Below are 22,767 nucleotides of genomic sequence, written 5' to 3' on the forward strand. Positions count from 1 at the left end.
TAAATTCATTAAGTCATCAGGTTAGAAGTTTGAAGCTATTTATAATGCAGTCAGGTAAAAAATATACAGAATAAGCTAAGAACTAGGCATGCATTTAAAAAAATATTATTTCATAATCATAGTCATTCCACGACTGGCATAAAAAACACAAGTGGAATTCACAAGGCAATATGACATAAATTCGTGGCAAAACACAAGCAGATGGAAGATTTCGTTATGCTCGCTTTGTCAAATGAATGAGCAAAACATAGCAAAGCATAGAACGGGAGATATTATGAGCAAAAAGTGCAAAAATACTACCTCTGAAAGTTTCCTTCATGTTTGACTTTAGCGGCCACTGCGGTAATTTACAGCCTCAAGCTTTTTACATGTTTTATGAAATACTTACGTTAAGAGAACCTATCTCTTATTTGTATAGATTAGGTTACATATGCCCTTCGTTTCAAATTTTCCAATTTCATGTTTTAAAATCTTTTTATTTCTGTACATCTACATGTTATAAATGTACGTGATTGGTAATTCTTCTCTCTAGCGCGACATAGTCACCATGTCGCCAGCTCGCTAACAGCAGACGAATATCACCTACATTAAGAAAATCCAAGGCGTGACGTTTCAAATACGACGTTGGGGAATTAGACACGCGCCAGTAATTTGTTAGCAATGTTGCCAGTGTTTTTAAGAAAGCATACATTTATAGTGATTTAAAATGCAACGCGAGTCGACTGATTGCATAGAATGTGCAATTTAGAGGGAATTAAAGCAAATTGCAGAGCACTCGCTGCTTAGTGAAATAAATTTGTTTTAAAACGGTGGTCGTGCGATACTTCAAAGGAAATTTTCATATAATTTATACATATACATTGCTGAATTTGTTAGATTTGATGTTGAAGTACCGAACTGCTGAAAGCAATATAGATGATGCTACTGAAAAACAATGACGAACAACTAAGTAGAGGCATTCTTACAAGGAGACGTTTATTAAGCAAACGAAAATGCAAACGCCGGACGAAAATGTTCCGAGCAACATTTGCTGTACAAAAAACGGATATAATACAGAAAGAGGTTAGGAAATTGAAAATTGTGCTGCGGAATATAACCCCATTACTAAGGAAATGAGGTACGTGAGTATGTTTTAGAATTCCTCCTTCCTCCTTAACACTCTCGGCGGCGCCTGGAAATAACACACCTGCATCACCCCAACATTAGAGAAACGAACCCTTGGGATTGAAATTTGATTCATAAAATATTTTGATACATCAATTACGATTAAGTTAAGATTGATTCGCGTTACATTGACGGTACTATATGCGATGTTTTGTTTATCAATGGAAAGTATTTGTGTTGTGCTTGTAGTCGAATAAGTTGTTTAACCTCTGTATTTTCATAGTTAGTTATTAATAAGGTGGGTGGATGGTTAAATATTGCATTATCTGCTAAATTCCTTTTGTTAGTGCAGCTTATAATACTAGCGTTTCATTTTCTTTACTTACATTATTCTTCCCGCTTCTTTCATGTAAAGTGAACAAGAGTTTCCTGGCTGATTTTTCTAGTAGAAACTAACAAGGATTTTCTCAATTCTCACTTCTCGGTAACACCTGCCGTGCCAATAGTGTTCCAAGTTAAGCCATTCTATAGTTCCATGCTCGTATTGTCGTTTTTAAGAACTGAAATATTTTAAATTTTAACTTTCGACACATCCAACTTACTTTTTCTTAATATGAAAAACGTGTTTACTTTTCTATTTTATTTACTGGCTTTTTAATATTACATTAGTCTATAAACTGTTAAAGGGAAGTGACAATTATAATGGATCACCTTTATGCCATGATATTGGAAACAAGATTAGTACAAGGCGTGTAGGCGATATTATCAACAATAAACCGTGAGTCAGCGAGTATTTACAAAGACTGAAGGACGCGTGATTATAGCCTTTATTATTTATAGCTGTATAGTCCTATATACATAGCCACACCAACCGACCTGCGATGACTATCTAGTATAATAATAACTCAAACATCAATATCTCAAGTTGACTTTGTCCATGGGCCATCCTCACGTTTCTGCAAGAAGCAAGAATTTCAATTAAGGGATTTCGTAAGATACTTCGCCATGGTAGATGTTATGAATAAATTTACCTAATGGGACGAGTTTCCACTAAATATCGATTACAGTACGCTTTGATCGGTAATTACCGACGACATAGACGGTATACGTTCGATGAGTTTATTAAGTAAATACTAATTGAATGAAAGCTAATGGAAACTAGGTATGAAGCTGATTTTGGGAGGCCGTGATGGACGAATCGTGTTGCGTAATTATATTTGATAACGCAATTTTCTTTGATGAAAATTTATTTCTGTGAGTTAATAAACGTCACCACCCGCGGCTCATTGACAGAACTTAATTATTTATCGGTTTTCTAACAAAATATAAATCGTAACCATTTCTAAGAAGCAATTATTAAGTGTTTCAGTTTCATCATAAACTTTACTACATGAAAATAGGTACTTAACAATATTTAAAATAATGCTATTTGTATTTAAATACATATTTTTTACTACAGCGAAGTGAGCAAATAATAATTAAATAATTTCCGTTTCCCGTTTCGAGCTCTGATTAAAACGATATAAATATTCAGCCTGTTAGTGTTCCACTGAAAAGTCAATAACATCATCATTGGTATTGGTTGCTTTTGCTATCGAGAATAATTCTAATAGCATTCGTATTAGACCAGATTTTTAGTTTAATACTTAATTGTTGAAAGTCAATATATAAAAAAGACTTCGTTGGGCATTTTATCATTAATTTCGAACTTCGCGTCAATCAATCAATCTAGGTTATTGACGCATTTCAATATTCGCTAAGTCAAATCATTTTGATAACTGGGTAAGCTAACTAGCCTAGACGCTTCTGCCAAGAGAGAGAGATGAAGTATGTAGGTAAGTACTCGGTAGTTTCTTGGAGGCGTCGACGGCTAGTATATGTACATCGGATATTGGAACTTGGTTTAAGTTGGTGGGAGAAATACACATATATACATAAACTCACACCTATTTCCCTAGGTAAGCAGAGACTATGGAATTCCAATTGCTTCGATCCTCACACACTTCTCTTGCTTCCTCCTAATTCATACATCCTTTCTTACACATACGCCCCGGGTCAGAGAAAGTATCTACTTATTTACTTACTTATGTACTGACTGTACCTTTTCATGGGCATCTCCAATTTGGCCAATGTACGTCCTTTCTTTTGTGTTTTGTATTGAGAGAAGTAAAAACAGCAATAGAACAAAATTAAATCAGATAAAAATAAAAGTTTAAAAACTTTAACCCGACTTCGGAGTGCATGAAAGGAGCCTCCCCGAGCGGCGCATTGAAGTTTTCTCGCGCCCGGCGCACCCTGGTAACAGTCTGCGGACGGTTTAGTCGGTAACGCAGACTGGCCGATCCTTTCACCACGATGGCGATCAAATGTGATCGGTCCTCATCAGGACCAAACAAAAGACCCTATGGCTCACCTTTTGTGCTGTCCTAAGTGCCCTAACACCTGCACTATTGAAGACCTGTACGAAGCCACTGACAATGCCGTAAGCGTGGCCAATTATTGGTCAGCAAAAATTTAGCTTCGATCGCCATCGACTCGCAAAGAAGAAGACCCGACTTCGGAAAAATGACGCTCTAAAAGTAAAGAAACAAGAAAATAGGTATATTTCTACTCTCAAATTCTTCCGAATAGTGATGTTTAGGATATAGTGCCGTGGAAAAGAAACTCTTGGGACAGATTGGCGTGTTTTTTGCAATATTTGGAGATAAAACGGAACATATCTGAGCAGTCATGTTATCAATTTAACGTAATTATCAAGTAAATACAAGAAAACTCGCAAGTAACGGCAGTAATATGTACGTAGATATTTGAAATGTGAAAATTAAGCCCTTTGATTTGATAATCAACACACTACTATTCGTAAAAAAACATTTTTCGTCCTCATTTTATGTCCTCTAGGGACGCCTGATTGAAATTAGTGTGACGTCACAGCCTATAACCACCAGCCAATCAAGGTGCTATTAACGACACCTCATTTGTTAAATTCTGACATGTAGTTTAGAAGTAAGGTAGGAACATACATAGCGGTCAAACACATAACCCTTCTTTTAGCTTCGCTTCCGAAGTCGGGTAAAAAGAAAAGAGAAACATTGTTTCACTTATGTATTTCGGTGTTGAACGTACGAGTATGTACATTTCTTTAAGAAAATTTATTATTATTTAAAATATTATATATCATTTTTTCCGAGATCATGGGTTGTCAATGAGATTTCCGATGGGAACATGCCATATACTTTTTAGGGCTGATTTTCATTGTCAGAAAATATGACGATCAAGTCATTAGTCCAAGTTACTATTTACGATCGATATGTCAATAACCCTCTCACCACAGTGGACCTCCTCGCACATTAAAAAAAAGAGATATTTCGGTTTATAAATTAGAACCTAGGTCATCAGTTACCATGACAGCAACTGAGCTGGCATTGTTTTAGGAAGATAATGATCGTGAGACAGGGATGCATTGCCGGGACCTGTGAGGGATCAGCCGCGACAGTCTAGATCCGGCCGTCCACATGGAAAGCTCTAATTAAGTACTAGATGTTACCGGTATACTTAGGTTTGGTTGGTACTATGAACGTCATGCTTGTACACTTTATTCCTAATTGGGCTAGTCAGAGGTACATTCAATGCAAGGTGGATTGTACCCACGCTTCACCGAGCTTTCTGTTAGAGGAACGTGGCGGTATCGCCGTCTAGTACAATGGTCGAGCCAACTGTTTCTATTACACCTACCTATACCTGTTATTGTTTGTTTAGAAATATCATCATGTCTATGGGAATTGGGTTCGTTCAATTAAACAGTTCAAGTACGGTTCAAACACTTCTTTTATATTTTCTGAGTACAGTCAATCACGCCACCATCGACTACCATCCGCTATCGTATATATCTCCCCTCTTCTTCCCTTCAGAATGAGTGTGAATAAGTTACAGAGTGATAGAAGCAGTGCCTATCATTCTCTAACTCATTCACACTCATTCACTCAATCTACCATTAGTCTATGCATCCCTTCTATACTCTATACCTTCTGTACTACTCCTGTCGAAGGACGTAATATACTATCCTGACGACCCGATTACTCTAGCCATAGAGGCAGCCAATCAGCTCGCGACACCAAACACTTCAGGACACCGACACCGACCCCGCCGGCGTGGTCGAACATTTCCCTCAATCAGCGCTTATCGCTATCGGCCCACTAGGGTCGATTAATTCATTCAAATATTTTTCCTCTCAGACGACGCCCTGAGCCGAGGTTCGCGCCCAACTGAGCACCGTCAGGCCTGTTGTCTTAAACGGTGTACCGGGTGAGACCCTTTAGCGCTTCCCATTTGTCCGGCCAAGTAGTTAATGCCATTTGCGGCAAATCTTCAATAAGTCACGTAAAAAAAATTTACTACTCCTGTCACTCGTCTACTTCTCCCACAACCATCTCAATTTACCTAACACTCACTCAGCCTGCACTCACACATGCCCATATGTCTGTCAATTTTCACGGGGTCTGCTTACCTAACCTGGAGGTTTGACGATTTATCCTTCGATCGTCCTGACGCTTTGTCCCGTAACGTATTCAAAAAAAAATCTTAATTTGTCCCATATCACTATTGAAGTTATGCGTCGTCCCAAATCTCAAGTACTTTCAAGTAACAATCAACAAAATAAATTAAAAAACACTAAATACTTGAGTTTAAACTAAACAAGCAATAAAAAAAATATTTCTTACTTTTTATGAGACAAATTTTTAGGTCGATTTAATTATTTTAATTACTATACTTATTTGCTAATTGTACAAATTGGTAAGTTGTACCAAAACAAAAATATTAAGATTTGGCATACAAAAAGAACTATAGGCCGAAGAAAGAATATGAAATAAGACCATAAATTATATTTTGGGACGAAGGAAACATATTCTTTGAGATGACCTAGGATTTTTTAATGTTGAAGAAAACTTAGTGGAACAAACGAATAATTAATTTGGAATTGACTGGTCAGGTTTTTTACAGAAGCCACTGATTATATTTAACCTTCCAAGCCACAAAGGGAAAACATAGTCCCGAAACGCATGTTTCAGAAAGGTGGGTTTCCTCACGATGTTTACCTTCACCGTTAAGCACATGAATTATAATTATAGTACTTATTTAAATACATAGATACGAACATATGTTTAAACATTTGCACCAACAGAGGTCTGATAATCCTGCATAAACTTAAGTTAGTATATTACACAAAATACTGTACACAAACTCAAACGCGCGTATCGAGCTGGGTAAAGGCTCTATAATAATTCATCAATAAGACACAACCATCACATCCATCCTGATATTAGTGTCTATGTGGATAACAAAGATGAAGGTTGTCAACAGACAGGTCATGTCGGCAGAATAAGACTAGGTTTAGAACAGTAAACTCCGCCCCGCATCAATTCGTATCGAGGGCCGAGCTATATTTACCTCATCCCTTCTAGGTCTCTGGCTGTAAACCAGTAAGTAATGAGTAATGGGGAGCCGCGAGGACTCTCTGTCTCGGTCGTACTTTTGTGGTAAAGCGGCACTCTGTAAGAATGAAATTATTGTATTAAGCGTCCACTGGACTCTCCGCCAAGTAGCACCATAGAGTAGGTAACTAATGCACAAAAACAAAACGTCAAAATAAAATGAGTCAGGAAAAGCGTGCACGAGATGTATCTTGCTACAGGCCCTGCTAACTAATTCCCGAATAACAATGGACACTGTCCAGGTTGTGATATCGGGAAAGAACATTTGCGAGCCAACCGTCGTCAGCTAATAAACAGGCACAGTTTTATTAACACAGAATAACTATGTCTATTACCGATTTATAAATCAGCCGTTCAAATACAACGATCGCCTCACATTTGTAACCGTCTGTAACCCATATTAAAGTCATTAAAACCATTCGGAATGAGCACAAATTGTTAATTGGTCCCGTTCCCCGGCTATTCATTAAATTACCTATACAGGTAGAGAAGTTTTAAGCGGACGTACTGAAGTTACCGGCTCCAATGTTAGTTCCCACAGGAGTTGATTAAATAATTTTCTAGTAACGTAAATTGTTTTATGTAACGGAGCTAGAATCAGCTTACCTTCGTAGAAACGGTTTTTTTTTTCTCTAAAACAGGGTCCAATGGCAAAGAAAGTAAGTCAAGTAAGATAATAACACTGACAGCAGAGTTGATGAGGTTGGGAATTCACCTCACAACCCACACGATAGAAGAAGAAGTCAAGTAAGATGATTCGTGTTTCGAAAGGGCTTGTTAAGCAGTCAGTCCCGTTTACTAATTCACTAAAATAAGTATGTAGTAATTACGTGAGCTATGCAGACGTCATTGGTGACTCAATACCTTGACACCAAAATAGATGAGGTCACACAAGAGAAGAACAAAAATACTATGGATAGAGGACAAAATACATTACATAACTGAAACACCGATACCTGCATGAGCGCCTCTCTAACACATTATGTCGGTGTAGTTATTAATATACATTTAGTATATTTCCACTAAACAATGGCTAGTCATGCGTTAATTTGGTGCACTGCCCTTTATGCGAGCACATGCAATGCACAAGTAAGACCGGCACCAAAGATAGTTATTGATATGCATTGATTTATACAGGTAGGTATGATATGTCACCAGATGGTACACCGCCACGTGTTTGTATCTGTGTTCATTGTTCAGGACTTGACGCCGAGTGACTAGTACCATAGAGTAACTAATACACAAAACAAAACGTCAAAATAAGGCGTACACGATATGTATATTGCTACAAGCTCTGCTTACTTATTCTCAAATAATAAAATTATACATTTATCCTCAGAATTAATTAAAATGACATCGATATGATTTATATAAACAATTTAATTGTTTCGTTTAAAATTTTCGCCTTACATATACCTCTGTTTTTCATAACGGAGCCCTGAAATATTGTGAGCGTCGATGGAGCTCCGTAACAGATCGGCCTAATGAGAAAAGTTGGATAGCCTCCGTGAGCCTGAGAAACAATGCCAACATTGAACAATTTCCTGACACTGGACAATCAATTCAAAAGCTTTTTACAGCTCCTATCCAAGTTAGAAAACTTTCTTTTCTCGGCACGCTTTAAAAAATCCGTCGAGAATAAATTATCGTCGTTTGATTATTGTTCAGAATTAGTGGCTTACGCATAAAACGCCTATTCTATTGCTTGAAACTTTTTCAAATTGAGGCGTCTACGCGGCAAATCGCAATAATTATCATGTGTACTGAGTATACATACATATATACACGTACCTATTTTTATACCTTTCCATTTACTTATACGTATATAAACTGAAATGTCTTCTCACGCTGTTGGGTTGCCAGGTTCAGAAGTGATAGGATTGTAAAATTCCGCACTCCAAGAACTTACAGTACGAAAACTAGAAAAGTTAAACAAACCATAATCATAATAAGAACGTATTGTGATGCGGACATAGAATAGGTATTGTACAAATAGTAATCTCGAATGATTTTCTCGTAATCTTGGAAAGTCGTCGGTTTTTATTTATACCTATCTAACCTTTCATATCTGATCTATTCTATGAGATTCGGCTTTGTGTTAAAAATAAATATTTCTTTCTTCAATATTTCTAATAATAAATAAACTGTCTCTTCTTGAAATATCAATAAAATATATATTTTTTTTTTTCACATAGAAAAGAAGCGAATAAACCCATTAAAGGATAGCTTTGAAGTTCATTTTCGCATAAACATATTAACTATTATGACAAAAAAAAAAGGAAAAGCAAATATTTTACCCATTTTGAAAGAGTTTGAGCTCCGTTGCGTCGGCGCAGCGTTACGATTTAAACGTACTGAGCGCCACTACATCGCAACGCATTATTATATGGCATGCTGATATTTAGTATGTAGAATGATGTAGCGTCACGCACGGATCAGACGTAACAACGATCCCTCAACGCAACATGGTTGCGTCTCCAGCAACATTATTCGGGATTTATCTGCCGACAACAAATGGGTTACCCAACCAAGTGTGATACCCTTTATACAACTCCATACTTGGTTGCGCCACCATGATCATAACATAACATAACACTATTGCACAAACAGGAAAAAAAATACAAAACAAAAGAGAAATAGAATGAGTACATTACGCGGCCTTATTGCTAAATTGCTCTTCCAGGCAGCCTTTAAGTATAGAAGATATTTAATAATTATAATAATTATCCTAGTGAGATAGGGCCCTTACTCAATACTAAAAATGTAAGTAAAAGTTGATGAGAAACGTAATCTACTTATAAATTTTCGAGTTCAACAGACACGAAATTGTGGTAGAGGGAAGATTTCCAGCCCACGACTTCCAATTATAATGTTTCAACGAACCTAATTCACTTAGTGAGGGGCTTTAAGAGTATCTATCGATAGTAGAATAGTACGTATTTCGTAGATATTATATTTATGTGTATCGTATAGTAGTAATATTGTATAACAATATTTTCTTTCTTTTTCTAAAGAACGTCTAGGGCCCTATGCTGTTTTTCTTGCAGCTTCTTTTCCCTGGCTATACAGGTTGTGAGAGCTGCTGTAGTTTTAAGCGGATGAGACGTTCGTTATGTAAAAATGACGATTCAAAGTGTTACTACGTGCTACAGATTAAATATATTTTTGAATTTGAATTTACGAAAAATGAAAGATTGTTTTTAGTAATTATTGCCCTGACTTATTGTAGATTTGTCGCCAATTGCATTAGCTACCCATTGAAACGTCAAAAAGAAACAGTGTCGCTTTTCGAAATACCCTGAATATGGAAAGACTACTTACATCAATAATGAGCCTTGTTTTCCGATGCGTCTTATCAACAGTGTATGAAACTCTCTATACTCCATACATTTCATTTCTTTCATTTATTTATTTGAACACAATAGAACAGAGAAAGAAACATACAAAGAAAACAGACAGTACAGGTACTTTACCTTTTATTTCTTCCAACTGACCTACGTCACACCCCGAACACTTCATACAAACAACCTCGTTATACACAGACACTACATATTATTATTGACATTATCATACACGCTGTGTGTGTGACGTCTAACGACGATTCAAGTTTAAACTATTCCTTTGGTCCGGATTTGTTCTGAATATAATTCATTTTCAAATAGTATCACTGATATTTGATATTTTTTACAATTTTAAAAATAAGCTTTAAAAGCATTTTCTAAATGACGGGACCATTCATCATTACTGATGATTAAATGTGCACACATATGACTGCTAACTGATAGGTATATAGATAAATTATCGTATTTATTGGCATATCCTGATGTCAGGGATATGGCTGTTGTATGGGTGGTCAATATTATGATTATTTTCTAAATGTTTTCTTTCTTGTTTTTTTTTTTGTTAGAAATTAAAACAATTATGTTATGTAAGTTATGTACGCTGTAACTGTGATTTACATCAGATCTATATATATAATAAGAAGTAATTAGTATTAATGCATAAATGTAAACCACGTGGCAGTACTAATTATATAAATAAATAAATAAAATATGTTCGAGGGTGTGAGGTAAACCTGGCTCAGTCGCTGGTGGGGAGCGGTTGTCGTTCTATACGTAGTATTATTCCTTATTATGCCTACGTAGCAAGGATCTTCAAAATAAACACTCAATTTACACACACATACACAAGTATTAATACATAACATAAACATGAACTGCCTATATACGTCCCACTGCTGGGCACAGGCCTCCCCTCAATCAACCGGAGGGGGTATGGAGCATACTCCACCACGCTGCTCCACTGCGGGTTGGACACAAGTATTAATACACACTTATTTTTTGACGCTCATTGCTCATGTATCATATTTTCCTTCTGAATGCAAACTTTATTAAGGGAGTTTATTTTCACAAGGCTACCTCATGCCTTTGTTCGCTAATTACAACGTTACTTCCGCATCGCACCTGTCACCATCAAATTTTGACGAATTTTCATTTTGTATCCTTTGGAAGAGCTCCAAAAACACACACATCCATATCATTATCTCATTTTTTCACAAGGTCCTCTTACCTAACCTGAAGATTTGACAGGTCCAGTTATTTACAAAAGTAGTGCCCGCCTGACCTTACAGGTTAGGTAACATACCTCCAAAAATGCATTTCTCGGGAATATGGGGTTCCTCACGATGTTTTCCTTCACCGCTGAGCACGTGATAATCAGTTATGATCCAAACATGAATTCGAAAAGAAATTCGACAAACATTGGTTTAGGCCTGTGCTGAATTCGATCCTGCGACCACAAAGTGAGTGGCAAGCATTCTACGAACTGGGTTACCATGGTTACAAGAGCTCCAAAAACATCCACAAATATCTCGAAATCTCACATCACAAGTGATTTGGTGTATTAACATAATACACGAGCACAAAGGGAAACTTAAGTGATATCTAAGTACTTAAGTAAGTCTATCATATTTGTTCGGCTTCTAGCTCAAAGTATCTACTGGTAAATAATGTAAAATAGGCATTGAGTTTGTCAGATTGTTTCCATAATCTGGGCCAGAAAGAGGATTGTGTGGTATTATGGTGCCCTTAGGTAGCGAAGGGCTTTTAGAACAACAACTTTCCACTTTGAGTGCGGCGCGAATATTGAAGTTACTGTGGTCCTGTGGTTGAGAAGCAAGCCCGTGGCTTCTCAAACAGGGAGCGCCTGTTCGAACCCCGGCAACGGAGTTGCACCAATGAGTTATTAATTTATCTTAAATGCAGTTTTTACTAACACAGTTGGTTCGACCATTGTAGATGACAAAACGGTTCACCGCTTATCACGTTGGTCTGTAATAAATACTCACAACTTACTTACTACACATGCTGAAAAAATTGCCAAATACACCGACCTTGCTATAGAAATCCAAACACAGTGGCAAGTAAGAACTGTTAAAACGGTACCCATCGTTGTTTCCACCACAGGCGTCATACCTAAAACACTCCACACTAGTCTTCAAACTCTCAACATGCATCCATCCACACTCACACTTCTTCAAAAAGCAGTAATTCTAAATACATGCCGCATCGTCAGGAAGTTTTTATCTCTGAAACAATAAAAGCACTTGGCTACGGCCCGTGCGACTTGAACCTCTTCGGAGAGAATTATAAATATATAAAGATAAATAATAATAATAATCTTTATTTCGCACCACAACTCAACATAAGGAAATATGAAATGTGCTAATAATAAAATGTGATAGATGTCCAACCATTTTAAAGTGCGAAAACAATATTATGGTAAGAAAATAAAAAATATACGTAGTTTAAAAATAATAATAATAACAAAAAAATATAAAAAGAAAAGTATGAGAGTGTGTGTGTGTGTGTGTGTGTGTGTGTGTGTGTGTGTGTGTGTGTGTGTGTGTGTGTGTGTGTGTGTGTGTGTGTGTGTGTGTGTGTGCGTGCGTGCGTGTGCGTGTGCATGTGTGCGATACTGATAAGAAGCTGGGCAACCCTACGACAAACTATGTCTTGGGGATCAGAAACCTCTGTGAGGTTTGGGTACCTGCTTAGTTCAACTTGAGTTGTACCTCTGACGACCCTAATTGGGATACTGTCCTGAGTTTATGTTATGTATTTGTAATGTAAAGTCATGCGAATGTTTCCGATTTCATAAATGCAACTGTGCCATTGGACGATCGTAAACTAGCGCCACTTCCTCGCTCTAACTAGGACAACTGGCGTGCAGGTGCAAGTTTGTTCCATAATAACCAACCATCCTGTAACTTCCCTATCCGACGTTAATTAGGTACCTACAAACCCGGTAACAGCCATCGATAAAATACAAACTCGTTAAAAAAATCCTCTCTGTGGACATCGTTATGAGTTACTTACAGATTTATTTTTGTTTCAGAAAAGAGACGTTCTCCGAAATATAATTCGAGTTGTCAGCTCCCGCCTCGAGACCGCCCCTCGTCATACAAGGCGTGTTATCACACAGCCGCGCATTTTTTGTGACTCACTGAGTTACACTGTCACGAAATATATATATTTAGGTGTGATAAAGGTAAAGCTCCATAGATTTTATTATATCCATATTATAGTTGCCGAGATTTTCATGATATACCTAAAAGCGGATTATGGATAAGCAAGTATTTTCAAGAGATTGATATGAGAGTCGTACCACAGGAACAGGGAAATGTTGGGTTTGAGCTTTGTTCAATATCCGTTTTACTTCTGAAACTGAAACAACTTGAGTTTTGATAAATGTGAGTAAAGAAGATAGGAAGCGTACGAACATACTTTTACGAGCCAATTTAAGATAGGACTGGCATGACGAGTTTTGTGAAGCTAAATATCGTATCTGAAGTGCATGCCTTTGTTATTACTCTAACGAAACTTTAGCTACTTAAGCAATATATTTAATAAAAACACAGCTTATATTATTACATTTATTAAAATTAATAATTACATAGCTAAAGATAATCTGGTTATTAAGATGTACATTATGACTTGAAAACCGTTAGAAATAATCTCAAAACGCGAAATTGTCGGATTTACATTTTTCAAGCAGTGCCATTAGCATAGATAGGAAATTTCACGGCAATTAATAGTCCTCGTTGAGGAATGAGGGTTACGTCTGACCACTTCATTCCCGTTTGACAAGATTAATGGGGTGATATCACGCGACCATCGCAATAATTACCACGTATATTATTATTGAATAATTCTCTTTTCTTACCTGACAGCTTGAACGATTGTTATAATAATGTAGTACTTAATGTAACGATTATAATGCCTACTGGACGCCATAAGTGCATTGCCCAAAGTTTTATTTACACCATTACTTCATACTTATACGTAGTCCGCTGTTGGCATAGCAATTCTCATGAAAAATGTTTTTGTTTTGTTCCAAATTGCTACTAAAAACAAGTCGTGAAACAGCGCGGCTAAGAGTAAATCTCAGCGAGAGGAACCCGGTTCTTCCTATTCCCCGTATAATGTAAATGTGGCAGTAAATAAAATAAACGCAATCCCAACTCGCTCAGTGCCTATAAACTCGAGCAGCAAGAAAGTTATAATACCAATTACTAAGAGAGTGACGTCTACTTAAACCGGACTTAAGTTTAGCGTTTCTGTATACGGAGGATTACGAGTGGCGGCGCTAAATTACGTAGAAAATACTGCTTAGCGCTTAAAGAGGTCGGTTTACCACAACAATCCGCATTCTTAAAATTATAGCGAGTTACAAGTGTAGGCAGAAGCGAGTACCTACAGTTAACGTACTGAAAAGCCTTTGTTTTGTTAATTACTGAGCCCGGGGCCAGTCCGCACCTGCTTTCACCGCAGCGGAATAAACTGCGAGACTAAATTTCCTGTGCTTAAAATTAAAAGATATACTTCTGACCAATAGTTACCCCGAAAGCAATTTCACGTGTACTTGCAACGCTTTAAATTCCGAATGAGGTCATATAGTATTAAGCTAAGCGGAATTAAAATTTAGCTCTGGCAAAGTATTCCGCTTAAAGTTAATCGTTTAATCTGTAGGCATAATGTCGATGCGCTTTTATGAAACAGATGGTCTAGCTGTCTGTTTAATAACGCGAGGATATTCGAATACTTCATCTCCGCGTTTATAAATATTTATTTTTCATGGTGACCGTTCATCAAAACGTACTAATATATAATTTGCAATAAAATTGAACCTATGCGAAGTGTTTAATGTAAATATAACGTGTGTGCAATTAATTAGTTCCGTGATTTTTTTTAAGTTAAGCGTAAAGTCTATTTATTTATATTGTGAATCTTCATTGTTATTTTTCTTTTGTTTGCGATTTGTGATTATAAAATCTTCTTTCGTATGTAGTACTGCTTAAGTAAGTAATGACGGTTAAGTTAGGTATAGTAATTGGCAGTCTTCAGACGTCACACACACAGTTGCGCGTGTACGATAATGTCAATGTGCGGTGTCTGTGTAAAACGAGGTTGTTTGTATGAAGTGTCCTGGGTGTGGTTGTAGTGCGCCCCGAGCAACGCGTGCGCTATCAAGACGAGTCCCTCCGAGGACGAAGGACCTAAAGCATCCTTCACTCTCTCCCCTGCGACACACCAAACCCTTAATCAAACTATGCAATTACACTTACAACCCTACCAACTGTGTAAAAATGTACAACCCCTGTATTGCTCAAAGTTTCACAGTCACTATTTACTTACATTTTGTGTAGGTAAGTAATTTAATATTGTCACTCATATTACGGGCAAAATTTCACACTCAAAAAAAATACAGAGATTCAGTTGACTTCTAAATTGAACCAAAAACACGCTTGAGGTTCAGGATCTGAATCGATTTTCAATTCGTTTCATCGTGGATAAAAGTTACAGGGGCGTGATGAAGAAAAATGTCAAGAACACTCCTTCGCTTTGGATATTCCGGCCCGTTTTCAAGAGGTAATAAATGTTGTAAAGGCAACGCTTGTGATGTTTTGAATAACATTGTAGGTAAGTATTTTTAAAATTATCGTAAAACCGTGCGAATACACCCCTTCTGTGTATGCAGCACTAAAATACAGACAGTATCAATATTTATCGACATACTTACTTACTGTTTGAGATTTTTATATCAGTCTTTACAGTTTTTAATCTGAGGTATAACAATTTGAACTAAAAAAGTCATTTTGAACGCCTATTATATAATTTAATTCGTATTTTTGAACGTAATTAAGTTAGACAGATAAAGTTATATTCAGTCATTCTTGACTCATCACGCAAATCTTTCTAGATATGCACCAAAGACCCAGCATCTGTGTAAGCAAAATTCAACAAATTCTGACAAAGGGGCGAAAAGAATTGAATCATTTCTTAAGGTGCTCTCGTGACGTTAAAATATTCAGAAATATTTGATTTGATAATGAAATCTGTGCGAAGTTGGAGAGCGTTTTAATGGTAATTCAATTTTCACACTGAAAGAGGACACGAGTGAAATCAAGGGGATTGGAATTACGTCGTCTGTAGACCAGAGTGAATTCTCCAAGGACTGAGCCCGGTTTGCAGGGCGCTTGTCTGTTGTTTGATCTGCCCTCTATTTGTCAACCCTTGCGACATTGCATAAGGAATGACTGTCATTATTTGTTTGCCTCTAAACATACTTGAAGCTGTCCAAGGAATAATCTTAGATTAAAATACATAATACATTGTTATTAACAAAATCAGTAAAATATATTGAATACTTACCTAAGTATTCAAAGCTCATCAATCATAATGTTCCATTACAAGATTTTTGTAATCAAAATTAGCTAAGATTCACTCTAGTACGTGATCAAATCTGTTATAAATACAGATATTGTATCTTTGTTTGTTTACATATTTATTGTTTTTTTTAGGAGTGAGAATGTTGCAATCAACTAGTGAACATTTTGTTAAAGTATTTTCCACATAGTTCTGACATATTTTCACTACAGCATACAGTAGAGCGAGCTATCAATCTTTTATTTTGTTAGTAGAAATTGCAAATCGTTTCCCGTAAGAAATATTTTCTCTATTAAAATATGCAAAGTTACTAGTATAAAGGTTTTACCAAGCCATGATGAAGCAGACTTGTTGATGCCCTTTTGCTTATGTACTAAGCTGATATAAATTAAGTTTAAGAATTTACTGTAGAAATTGTAGTTTTACTGCGTTTCGCTTATCGAGTATTTTGCTTGTCCTCTTAATAATAGATAACTTGCTATGAAATTAAAAACTTTGCGTCATTTCTCAAGCTTTGTAACTTTAGTATCCAAATAAGAATTAAATGACGAACTTGAGACGGCATTTCTCTTTGTAATTTGGTCGCGACGGTTTAGTGAAATTATATTAGATACGTATAAACATAGTTCTTACCTACTTTGAATTGTAGCGTTGACAGCGACTTTCCGAACCGCGACCCTCGCTACGGCGAGTCTCTTTACGGCGAGACCTTATTTTCCCCCTACGTCGAGCGAGTTTTGATGTTATTGTAAGGATAACGACAACTTAACAAAATATGTTCACATGATGTCGATAATGTCGTCAACACTATCGTCGTTGGTCTATAAGCTCACTAAGCATTATTTTCTTTTGCATTTTTAATACTTACCTTGCTTGCGCTAACTTTAGAAAAATACTTACATATTTACTAGACTCCTATAAATTATACTTTCTACAACTAGTCTCTTTTTATATTCTTTGCTCTTTTTGAAATAAAAAGTCAATATATTACGTTATGACTTAATTCCATTTTTGTTAAAAGCAATGTCTGGTCTAGAAAGGCAATTTAAGTTTCACCGGGTGCAGCTATATTTGGGTCTCAAAATACTCGTAAACAACGATTTGGAATACATTCTTTCCATAGTAGTTCCTTAAGGCGACATCCACTATTGGTTATCTCGGATTCATGTACCATTAGGGACATTACCGCGGGCGCTTTGTTCTAGAACTTGTTTATCGGCTTAATCCCCGGTTGGCCGGGATTTCGTTCCAAGCCGTGCCTAATTGGTGTTTTACCTTATATTGTCCGCTAAACAGACTGCGTTCAACTGGCTTAGTGAAATGCCTTGCGGAAGTAAATTAATTGTTCCGTACATAGCTACTACTAAATGTTGGTTAAAGATACTTAGACAATATTCGACGTGTTTGTCACAACTTGTAGAGTTTATGTTGATTATTACGATTGATATTTAAGGCTTTAATGGTACGAAATAAAGATATTATTATTATTATATATATTTTTTTATTAAATAGGGTGTCAGACCATGATTCTGAGTTAGTCAAGTGTAATTTTCCGTCCCAAAAGTCATATTTTTTATATTTTATTTTTAAATTAAGTATTTATAATTCCATAGTTTTGCCTTTGTGGAGGAAGCAAGAGAAGTGTGTCAGGATCGAAGCAAATGGAATTCTATAATCTCTGCTTACCCTGGTGGGAAATAGGCGTGAGTTTATGTATGTATGTAGTTTTGCCTTGGAAATGACATATGACGGTCTTAAGACTAAATTTAAAAAATGCCGAATTGTCTTAAAATGACAAATTCTAAGTTTCATTGTTCAAATATTCCACCTCATTCGCCATAGCCATTCGTTGAATTTTGCATAGGCGAGACTAATACCGGAAGGCTATAATTTTAGTAAATGGAGTTTTGTACTTATGGGTAATTAAGCCATTTTGGCGGCTCAATAATAACTCTGACACCAGCCTGGATGACGTTGTTCATTATCCTAATAACCCAAGTGAAGAAGTAAAAGTAAGATAATTAAGTATTATGAATTTACGTGGAGGTACTTTGTAGCATTGACTAACAATATCTCGATGCGATTTATTATCCCAATGACCATTGATAAATCTAAGATCAACAGAAGTGAAGTAAGTACCTGGTTTGATTCATGGTTCTTACCAGAAGGTAGAAATTCATAAAATAAGTTAAAGTTATTTTTAGGGTTCCGAACCGTAAAAGGTAAAACGGAACCGTTATAGGATCACTTTGTCCGTCCGTTTGTCAGTCTGTCTGTAATAATAAAAAAGTTTATTTAGGTAAAATCTACGACACACATATACATTTACAACATTAAAATTTACACACATTAACATCTGTCTCGTCTGTTCCTTTTTCTATGAAACTTGTATAGGTATCAGGTTGAAATTAATTTTTAATACTTATGCGTGCGAAGCGTCCCATGACGCTGTATAAAACAAATCAAGCTTTTAAATTTATGCAACCCATATATATGACAATTTTAGCCTTATTATTTCGTCGTGGAACAAAAACCTACGGGGCACTTCCCATAGTCCTATAACCATGAAATTTGGAAAGAAGGAAGGTCTTACAGCACAAGTTAAGGGAAAAATCCGAAAATTTTAATTTTTTTGTTCCATTACAAAATCCCATAGTTTTTGACAGGTGGTTATTGGATAGGAACTCAACATTAAAATGACATAAAACCCCAGAGTTTGGGCTGGTTTGATTTGTCTTGATGAGCACTCCAGCCCTAAGTGGTTGGTATTCAGCATCTGATGATGACCAGGTTGTTATAGGATAGGAAGTCGACATTTAAATGACGCAAGACCCCGAGTTTGGTTTTGTTTGATGGAATTGACCAAGGGGGCAATTTGTACGGGACCCTCGGAGCGCAAGTCGGGCTCGCACTTGACTTTTTTTTATCATATCCATCGATATCGTATCAACAGTGGCTGCAAGTTGTCTTTTATTACTTGTAGCTATAATTTATGAAGTTCATTACTTGGCCAGACAAATGGAAACCGCTGAAGGCTCTTGCCCAAAAAGACAGGAATGATAGCATGGAAGACTTTAATTTGTACCAGACTGCTTCACACATTACGTCGTATAATAGAAACCCTCTCAGACGACGCCCTGAGCCGAGATTCGAGTCCAACTGGGCACCGACAGGCCTATTGTTTTAAATGTTGTACCAGGTGAGAACCCTCAGTGCTCTCCATTAGTCTGGGCAAGTAATGCCATCTGAGGCGAACCTACAATAAGTCACGTTAAAAAAAAATTACTTACAACAAAAAATAGAAAAGCAAGTCTATTTATTTATACTAATACATAACCATTACGTGGATTGAAACAAGAAACTATGGAAATTATTTTCAAAAAGTTTCCCTTAGCAGCATAATTTCTACCGAAGTAGTTCGCCGGTTTGTTAGAAATTGTTTTAATCACTTTCTCCCTATGTCGACTTTATAATTGTTTATTTAGTTTAACTAGTACTAGTGTATACCTGGTGAATGTGTCAGAATTTTCTAACGAATGTTAGTGGGGTCAATGAAGGGTTTTACTTCTTATTTGCCAATCGATTTTAATGTTTTTTTCTTTTGTAGAATTAGTTTTTTTATGTTGTCAATCCCATACGTGTTTAATACTGTCATTGTTTATTGCAACTTCGACTTAGGCCATGGTGTTCCACCTAGACAAAAAACAAATCAAGAGTAAGAAAGCTTTTTTTTGGACGTGACTTATTGGAGATTTGCCTCGGTCGGTAAAGGTGCTTTAATTAATTCAAGACAACATGCCTGAGGGTGCCCAGGTGCAGAGCAGCTCATAGCATTGTTTTCATTGTCTGACTGGATTACTTCGTCGAGGTCCGACCCAAAGTTAGAAGCGATAACGAGAGAGAAAACGTCGACCCCGCCGGCGTTTGTTGCACAGTTCATGATGTTAGAAAGTGCATTACATTTCTGTGGTTATCGTAATATGTAATATATCAAAGATAAATAACAAAGTTCTAATCTACAAACAGAAGTCATTCTAAAATAATTAGAACCCACCCTATCCCTATACTAGTTTTTGAGTGTATGTCTTTCCCGGTCTGTTGTAAGAGATTTCTTTCTACTAAAAATAAGCTGAACCGTTTGACAAGACATTGTATTAATCTGATTGATTTTTTATCCTGTTCGGTGTACAGTAAAACTGTTAAGTAAATAAATAAAAAGCAATCCATTTTTCCTTTCGACTTATTTACAAATTTTAATCAAGAATTTACTTTAAAAAATGTCCTACTTATAAGTAAGTACCTACATCTTTCCCGTGCGCGAATAAGTAGGTCAATGTTTGGTTGTTTTATATTTGTGTTGCGGAGTTGCCGTCAATCGGTCGCATATCTCGCGATGATTCTCCCCGCGCGCCCGCCCTAATGGACACACACTCAATTAGGCTTTATTGCCACAGCGCCGTTCAATTTAACGCCTAACTGCGACCGCACTCACTTGCTACCTATTTATTTTTATTGACATCGAAAAAACAGAACTTTCTCTTTATTAACAGAAGTACGCCCAAAAACGGCCTTTCAGAAGGATGTCAAAGTCAGAAGCTTTCAAGAGGTAATGAAGGATATTTTGTACGCCCATAATTTAATTTCCTCGCGGAATGGAGGGCTTTTCTCGTATGTTACGTCGAAACGTTGCACATATAAATATCTTAAAAGTGACCTATGCATATTAAGTTCAGAATATTTCTTTACTAAAGCTAAGTGTATTCATTTACAATGTGCTTACAATTATATTGTATTATTGATACAATTATGAGAATTGATATTAGATATTATGACATAGAAGAAACACATACAAAAAAATAATTTTAAGCTATTTAAAAAGTAAAAACTAAAATACAATAAACACAATCATGCATAAAAACCAGGTCAAATTATACAACATAAAGTACGTCTGAACACGACCCATCCGTATTCAATGTAACAATTTTCCAGACCCAACATAAGTAGATTCACAAAATAAAACGCCAAAAAGGTAACATAAAGAAATTTTCCTTTACGTTGTGTTTATTTGCAATAAAATATTTTTGAATTGAAAAGGGAGATACAACGAAAATGAGAAAATAATCGAGGAACTCATTTAAAACAAAAACTACTTACTACATAGACACAATAAGGGAAAGAAAAACAAATCCAAGACAGGTAAGTAAATAAAAAGGAAAACAATATGACGTGTAACCTATTTCCAGCGGGGTAGGTGAAGACTGAAGACGTCTGTCTTGTGTCGCGATCCTTTTGTTTAGCCCTCTCTCTTCACACTTGCCTCTGAAGAAGTGCAAATGCTTTTGATCTTGCCTTCGGTGAGCAGACTGCTCTCTTCATTTCAAAGGTTAATCGCAATCTCTGTCAGTTTCTAGCTATAAAGAACATGCAAAGTATAAAAGTCTGTTCAAGTTCACACGTCTGTCATCCATGCTTTCATCGTATTAAGCCAAGAACAATAAATAAATCGTAATTAAACAAGCTATTTTCGGATTTATCCCTTTTTGCATAGAAATAGGTACTTACTTCAAATAATTCGTACCTATTTCAAATAGTCAACCCTAAAAGTATTAATATAAGTATATTTTATTTTAAATGGACATAAATTGGACTAACACAAACGGCTCTACAAAATCCCTAAAGGACTGCTATAATTGGATAAAAGATTTAAGCTAGTTAACCTTCGCAAATCTACTGAGTATTATTTCCAATTCAAATATTAAATTAAAAGGCATAAAGGGTGTTTTTTGTTATAGAATTCATAAAGAAAATACCTAAATGTTTACGAACGTAAATATTTCGAAGTCAACTTGAGGGATCATCATGGTCTGTCTACAAGTACCAAATAATTCTTCTTCTATCGTGTGGGTTGTGAGGTGGAGTACCAACCTCATCAACCCTGGTGTCAAGGTTACTATTGAGACGCCGTAGGCCCCTGACATGATTCATGTAACGACTACTAACTTACATCAGTAAGTAATAACCGGGACCAACGGCTTAACGCCTTCCGAAGCACGGATCATCTTAATTTTTGGACAATCAGGTGATCAGCCTGTAATGTCCTAACCAAACTAGGGATCACAAAGTGATTTTTGTGATTTGTACCCATCAGGATTCGAACCCGGGAACTCGTGAGCACAACGCTTACCACTGGACCACGCAGGCCGTTATACCAAAGAATGCTAAGACAGAATAATACTACGTATAGAACGGTAGTATCGGCCGCCCAACTACGCCCCCCGCCCCCCTCTGGGACTAACTTTAGTCTTAAATGGCTGTAAGGCGTCAATGTGTAAAGGAGTGAGCGCGCAGCCTGTATCTCACTCATGCTCGTTAGGCGCCACTCGACGTTATGGTGTGTCCGGGGTGTGTCATGTAGATTGAGTTTATGTATTCGTATTCAATGTGTT

The sequence above is a fragment of the Pectinophora gossypiella genome, chromosome 7 (genome assembly GCF_024362695.1).
Source record: "Pectinophora gossypiella chromosome 7, ilPecGoss1.1, whole genome shotgun sequence".
In the NCBI taxonomy this organism is placed as follows: Eukaryota; Metazoa; Arthropoda; class Insecta; order Lepidoptera; family Gelechiidae; genus Pectinophora; species Pectinophora gossypiella.